Genomic DNA, 7163 nt, shown 5'->3' on the forward strand with positions numbered 1-7163 from the left:
AGTAGGGCAGAGCACAGAGGATTTTTAGGGCAATGAAAAATATTCAATATGATATATAATGATGGATGATGATATATGTCACTATACATTTGTCCAAACCCACAGCATGTATAACACCAAAAGTGAACCCTAAGGCAAACTGTGAACTCTAGGTGATAATGATGTGTCACTATAGGTTTATCCTTAGTAAAAAATGTGCCATTCTGGTGATGCTGATAATGGGGGAGGCTCTGTACTTGGGGGTTGTTGGGGGGAAGCAGGAGATTTATGAGAAATCTCTGTACCTTCCTCTCAATATTTTGAAATACCTAAAACTGTTTTGAAAAATTAAGTCTTTAAAAGTTAAAGTATATCAGTAACAAGTGACAAAAGAGAACTGATATCGACTTTAGGTTTAACTCTTTAACTTTATCTATATTTATTTACTGAACTTTTCTGGCACCTAATATACGTAGCCTCTGTGCTAAACACTGTGGGGAGAAAAAAGGAGAAAACAAAGAATGGATGAAACAAGAGTGACCACCCTCAAAAGAGATGATTTTACTTCCTTCTATCTCTGATGACAGTTAATTTTAGAACTTTAGATATTCCTAAATCATAATTGTTTGCATCGACTAAGTGCTTTGAACACAAACCACTTTATTAAACTTTTTTCTGAATTTGGAAGACACAGGAAAATTCTCTACAGTTACTTTTTCATTCGATTAGGTAGCAAAGAAAAAGTTGAAAAAATTTTTGACTCTTGTTCTTCGATCTAATTTTGTGATAATATTTGAATTTGTATAGTGGTGTTTAAACTTCAGCTCTAATATAAATAAGAATTCAGAGAAAAATGGCAGTGGTAGACACCTCTATAGTAGCTATTGATGGACAATAGGCCGGTTCTCCCCGCTGGCTGAGGCCCTGTGGGAGCTGCACTGGCTTCCACGTCCCATCGCCCGCTCCCTTCCCCCTCATGGCCCTGCCCCTCGCCCTGGCAGGACCCCAGTGCCTTTCTGTGGTCCCTCACCGCCCCCCTTCTCAAGAAAGATCTGATAAACTCATTCACTCTCAGGTGTAAGTGACTAATAAACATTCCTTAAAACAGAAAAAAAAAAGATGAAGTGAAATGCTGAAAGTACACCATACTGTACCTAAATCAAAACGTATCGCTATTTTTATTAAGTGACAAGCATCCCGTAATACCAAAAATACCCAAAAGAGTTACTTGCAAATTTTTAATGTGAGCTTTTATTACCTTCTGCTCTTGATTACAGCATTTTCTCTATTGTATTTTTATTTATGAAAATCAAGACATTTTATATGTCTGATTTAAATTGGGTAAATGCAGTCTCAAGCCATCCCTCCTCCCCAGTTAGAACTGGAGTGCTCCAATGTACATTAAAATGTAAGAAAAAAAAAAAAACAGAAAATGAAAAAGTCCAAACAAATTAAGTAAAACTTTTAAACAGAAAAGTTTTTTCACAGTTATACAGAAAAGACCTACCTCAAACAGGGATGTATGTCTTATCAATTTTAAAAAATTAATTGGAATGAGAAAAATATTAAGTAAGCTCTGCTTAATTTTTTGTCTGAAGTTATTCACTCTTTCAGGGAAAGACTGGAAATAAAAATGGGAAAGCTAATATGAAATAATTTCATGACAGACAAAATTTTTCCACAGTAGATAATTTAATAACTACCTCACTCTTAGTCAGCCAATATTTACTGAGCGATTAGGAGCTCATGCCCTCTAGGAGACCCCTGAAAGCCTAAGGAAGTTCCCTGCTTTCAAGGAACTTACACTATTGTGTAAGTTCCAGATGACAAAACTGTAAGTTCCAGATGACAAAACTGTTCTATCCAGTGTGCTACTTCCAAAGAATAAACATTGTGATGAAATGACATTCGTCATTATCACTTTTCTGCTCAGCATCCTTCGGCAACCATTTTCTATATTCACATTAAATCCAGATGTATTTTCTGATCTACTTAAGACCTAACTGTCCTCCCACTTTTACTTCATCACCCTGATTGATGTTAGCACTGATTTTTTAATTAAGCAAATAATTTTGGTTACACGCTCACACACACAGACACACTCACACACAATGCTTGCCCATCACTGTCTTGGGTGGAGGGTGCTGGGCAGTGGGGATGGGAAGGGATCTGGGAAGGCAAATCTGAGGTATGAGTGAGGTCTAAGAAGCAATCACCCCAATGTAACAGACAAGAAGAACCAGACCAGCAACAAAGAATGGGAAGACTTGTCCAAGTAGGCTTAGGAGGGCAAAAGCCTTTTAAGGTGTCCACTACAAGCTCATGTTACATAATGAGCAATGAAGTTTATTCTGTTTTAAATGGAGAACACTGCCTCTTCCCCACCATCCTTCTAGTTCTCATTTTCCCTGTCATTGTATGTAATGTCCAGAATGCATCGCTTTCAGGAAACTCCTCAACTCCATTCTAATATCACACTATGTCTCTTGAACTTTCATCTTTGTCAGTTACTTCAAGGTGTACATATCCGCCTCCACAATGAGACTATAGGTAATCCAAAGGTAATACACTAACCTACATAAATTCTTCACATCTGCTCTGACATATAGGAACAGTTTGGGCTGAAAGGATGCCCATAGAATGGATATGAATTAGAGGCATTTTAGCCCCCATCACCCAAGTTATAATTGTTATGAGTGTGGATTTCATGGATAACAGTTACATTTTCTACCTTTTTTGCTGTTGAGATATGTAATTTATTTTCTTGCATCATAACATCATCAAACTTTTATAAAGTTGAATTAAGTTCTCCCATGTTCTGCAGCTCCTTGATATATTTCATAGTGAAGAATATGAGTCATCTTCCCTGACCAATACTATTAAATACTTGGGTTGTACAATTTCTATTTTGTGAATAACTGCTTCTTGACTATTTGTCCAGTTTCATCATGGTGACGATAATTTATAATGTGAGGAAATTCTTTATAAAGCACTTTGAAAAACTGTCCCTGATTTTACATATTTTACATGATCTGATTTTACATGCATTGGAATATATTAATAGCACATTCAAATATAGCTCTCAAGGAATTTTTTCTTAATGAAATTTTAATTTTATTAATTCCAAATCCACAATAATTGAGACAAAGAGTGGTAAAAACTGCGACTTCATTTGGGAATCTCATTCTTCACGGTCAGATTATATCTATGTCTTCAAAGTTCCTAAAATCATCTAAGCTATAATGGATATGCAAATGGTATGCAGACACTCCCATGTTATATTCAAAGCCAGTCACTGCACTGTCCTCCAAAAGGGAAAAAAAAATTTTTGTCATTAAGAAGTAACAGAATATTAATTTCAAAATATCCTACAATGCAGACTTTTTAATTAGGTCAAGTTCATGATTTTACCTGTAAATCTTGCTAAAGAACTGAGCTTTTACTGCACAATTAAATGTCATTTCAGTTTAATAAGTTTTTTGTCTTACAGTTTTCTGCTCTATCTTTAGTAAGTGCATTCTTTCTAGTGGCTTTTTAAAAAATCCAGTTTTTTTTTTTTTGGTACCAGAGTTAAAGAGTCTTTAATTCTTTAGAAACTTCATAGTTGTTTGCTCTCCAACGTATTATTTATATAGAATTAGGCAGACTTTAGTTTTTCTCCCATTTAATTTCATGTAACTAGAATCTCATTCTAAAAAATTTTTTTTAAAAATTAACTGATTATGATGATGACCATTTTGATTTTGCTTTCCTTTTCCCATTTGAAACTTTCAAAATAGATAAGTTGTAAGTTTTTTCCTAATTTGGACAAGTTTGAAAAACATCATTTTTTTTTCATTGTTTTTATTATATGGTACTGCCATCTATGGGTCCTACTCAGAAAAATTTTGGTTTGGAATTTAAAGAAATTTAGAATTTAGAACCTAAAAGAGCATCTAATTTACTTTTTTATTTGTAGATAAGAAATTCAAGACTCTAAGTGGCTAAATAACTTCAATACATCCAGGTACATGGCCCGTCAGTAATAGAGGCTGAATTATCACCTCTACTTAATATTTTATTCCTGTAAAGTTGACTTTAAATTTACTTCGTTTGCCTCTTTTACAATTTGAACAAGTGCAAATATCCCTGTTCCTAACATTTGAAGATATATTGTTTTTAAAAGTTATTTAAAATAAGCTATTTTAAATATATAAACATCTAGCCACCTAAACATTCTATTTCAATTAATTGGCATATTTCTTTTTAGGATTCATTTTAAAAATAAGGCAAGATTTCTGTATTTAAGAAAGTTTTAAAACTCATTGTCTTAAAAAGATATTTGAAGACAAATTTTAGGTATTATTTAGAGGTCAAAGGAATAAGAATTATTAATTTCTTAATTTCCAATCTCCAAATACTAGGGGATCAAGGAAAGAAACGAATGTAATTATTATATCTGACAGTAACTGCAAAAAATATTTTTGAAAATTTAATGGCTAAAAATCACAGTGAGAAATTTACAAATTTTATATTTCTTCCAAAAAAGTTCAAATTTAATAAAACACATCAGAATATAATGATTTTGAATCTTTTTTTTTAATTTGGTGTTCAATTTAAATGTTAACATTTTATTAATGATTTTTATGACAATATACATGAATGACATTGGTCTTTGGTTTGCTTTTTATTCAGTTTTGAAGAGTTGTGGCATCAAAGTTATGCTAGCTTCTTAAATTGGGAAAATTTTATCTTTTTCTGTGCTGCACAACAATTTAAGCGGTATTAGAAGTGTACATGTTATGCCAAAGTCTGCCCTTATGTAAGGTCATCATGCTGCCTTTTCTCCACCAATTTCTCACAGATTTCTAGAAATTGTTAGTATATTCTGAATATGTTTCAGATTCTATGCAAGATGTTTTTGTTTTGTTTTGTTTTACAGCTTTATTGAGGTATAAGTGATAAATAAAAAGCTGTACATATTTAATGTATACATTTGCTGACTTTGGACATATGCATACACCCATGATATCATCACCACTATCAAGGTAATAAGCACATCTATTACCCCCAAAAGTTTCTTTGCAACCCTTTTAAGTTTTTTCATTTTTGTTTCCTTTTTATTTTCTGTGATAACATTTAGCACAAGGTTTACACTCTTAACAAAATTTTAAGTGTATATTCACTTTTTTTCCTAGCATCAATACTATTTTACTATTTCCCAATTATGTTAACTTAGTTCAGTGACTCTGAGATAATAGCATTTTCAAAAATCATATCTCAGAATCACTATTTATTAACAAACAATAGAAATTAAGGTCTGTATCTCAAAAACTAAAATTGATGGTGAATCAGCCCACAATCTTTCATCTACCAAATGATTCTCCCTGACCTATTTTTGAATAACTTTCTAAGTTCAATGTGAAACAAGGCAATTATGTAGTAGGTAACTATTGAAAGAATAACAACTGAGGTTAGTCACACTGTTGAGCAAATCATAATAAAAAGTACATTACTTCTTTTTATATTATCTTCTAAGAAGATTCAGTTTGTTTAATGATCTTTTGCAAGAGACAGAGTCAAGAAATTTCTTTGTTGTGTAGTCTAAGTCTAAAAACTCTATAGAGAAATTACCTTAGTGCAAAGAATGGGTCTTACCATCCCCAAAATAAAAGGCTCTTAATAAATGTTCATTGCAAATAGAAAAATAAATCATTTCTCAATTCTCCCTATGTAAAACATGCCTGTTTTCATTTTTATTAATCACTTTATAAACAAGGTAGGAAATAATGTAAAAGTGTTTCAAATGTAACCACATTTGGCCAGCACTCACTGAAGATAAAATAACAAAAGTAATGTAATTAACATGTAGGGTGTGCTTACTATGTGCCAGAGAGTTTGATTCCTGAATTCAAATCTTAAAATAATATTATAAATTTACTATATAAAGAGTTTTTGGTTAGATGCTATGGGAATTATAAATATGAGTAATAGCCATTTGAAACTCTGCCCCCTCCCCCCAAAAAATCGTGGCCTCATTGAAAGAATAATTGACAGATGCAAACCAAGTATATGTTGGAAGACATATCTTTTAAGACTGAATTTTAAAAGCCCAGGTAGCATCTGAGCAAATGCCAGGAGCATATACCAGAAAGAAAGAAAAAATAATAGATAGAAGACAAGTAAGAAATGCGTTCAAGTAATATCAAGTTACCTACTCTAGTAGGAGCTTCGGTTAACATTATCTTTTAGAAGAGAACCTCTAAAGGTTTGTTAAAAACATACTGTGAAAAGTCTTGCATATCAGAGTAAATTTGTGACTGGTTTAGACACAGAGAGTAATAAGAAAGTTTTATGAGCTCTGATCTGGAAAACTTGGTGACAAATAAAAAGCTAGAGGGGATAGAACAATGAAAGTGAATATTTGTTACTTTAAAGTAATTGGGATGGAATGAAGATGTAAATCAGAATGATGGTGGTAGGAAAAAACTGGTGAATAGGGAAACTTTGTGATGATAGAATAGCCTATGACTTAGCATTCATTGATTGGATGTTGGAAGGAGGAAAGAGTCAAATACAATTCATAGGTTTGAGTTAGAATGACCTAGAGAATGATGCTGCCGTTAAAAATTAAGAAATAAGGAGAGACATGTCTAAATGGAAAAATGACAAGTTTCTGGCAAGAATAGCGAATTCAAAGTGCCATAAAAGATTCAAATGAAGGTCCCAGGAGGCAGTTGGAAGTACAAAGCTGAAGGTAAGGGCTGGAAAAGGTCATTTGAGTTATTTCCACATTGCAGAGATTGTTGAAATCACAGTTGTAACGGGAATTGCTTAGCAATAAGAGGGATAATGGAAGAGCAAGTAGGAAATCTTACTTCCAGAACTAAAGGAAGAAACGTAATTTAAAAAGGTACACAGAGCGCTTCGTAGTTAGGTAAGAGATAGGTAAGATAAGTAAAGAGAACCAGGAAAAATACTATAGAACCCAAAAGAGGAAAAAGTTTTGAAGAAAAACTTTCAAAAGCTCAGACAAGAAGACAATAATTTCGAATAATTGCAGATTATACTACAAAAGATTGTCAGTGAATCTGACAGAGATTTTTATTAGCGAGACCTCCCCAAAATATTAATTTTTACCACCAGTGCCTTTTACTGACTGTGTTAGATTGCATCATGTAATCTCCATTACTACTTCTCCTCCC

Source organism: Rousettus aegyptiacus, unplaced genomic scaffold (genome assembly GCF_014176215.1).
Source record: "Rousettus aegyptiacus isolate mRouAeg1 unplaced genomic scaffold, mRouAeg1.p scaffold_m13_p_7, whole genome shotgun sequence".
Classification (NCBI taxonomy): domain Eukaryota; kingdom Metazoa; phylum Chordata; class Mammalia; order Chiroptera; family Pteropodidae; genus Rousettus; species Rousettus aegyptiacus.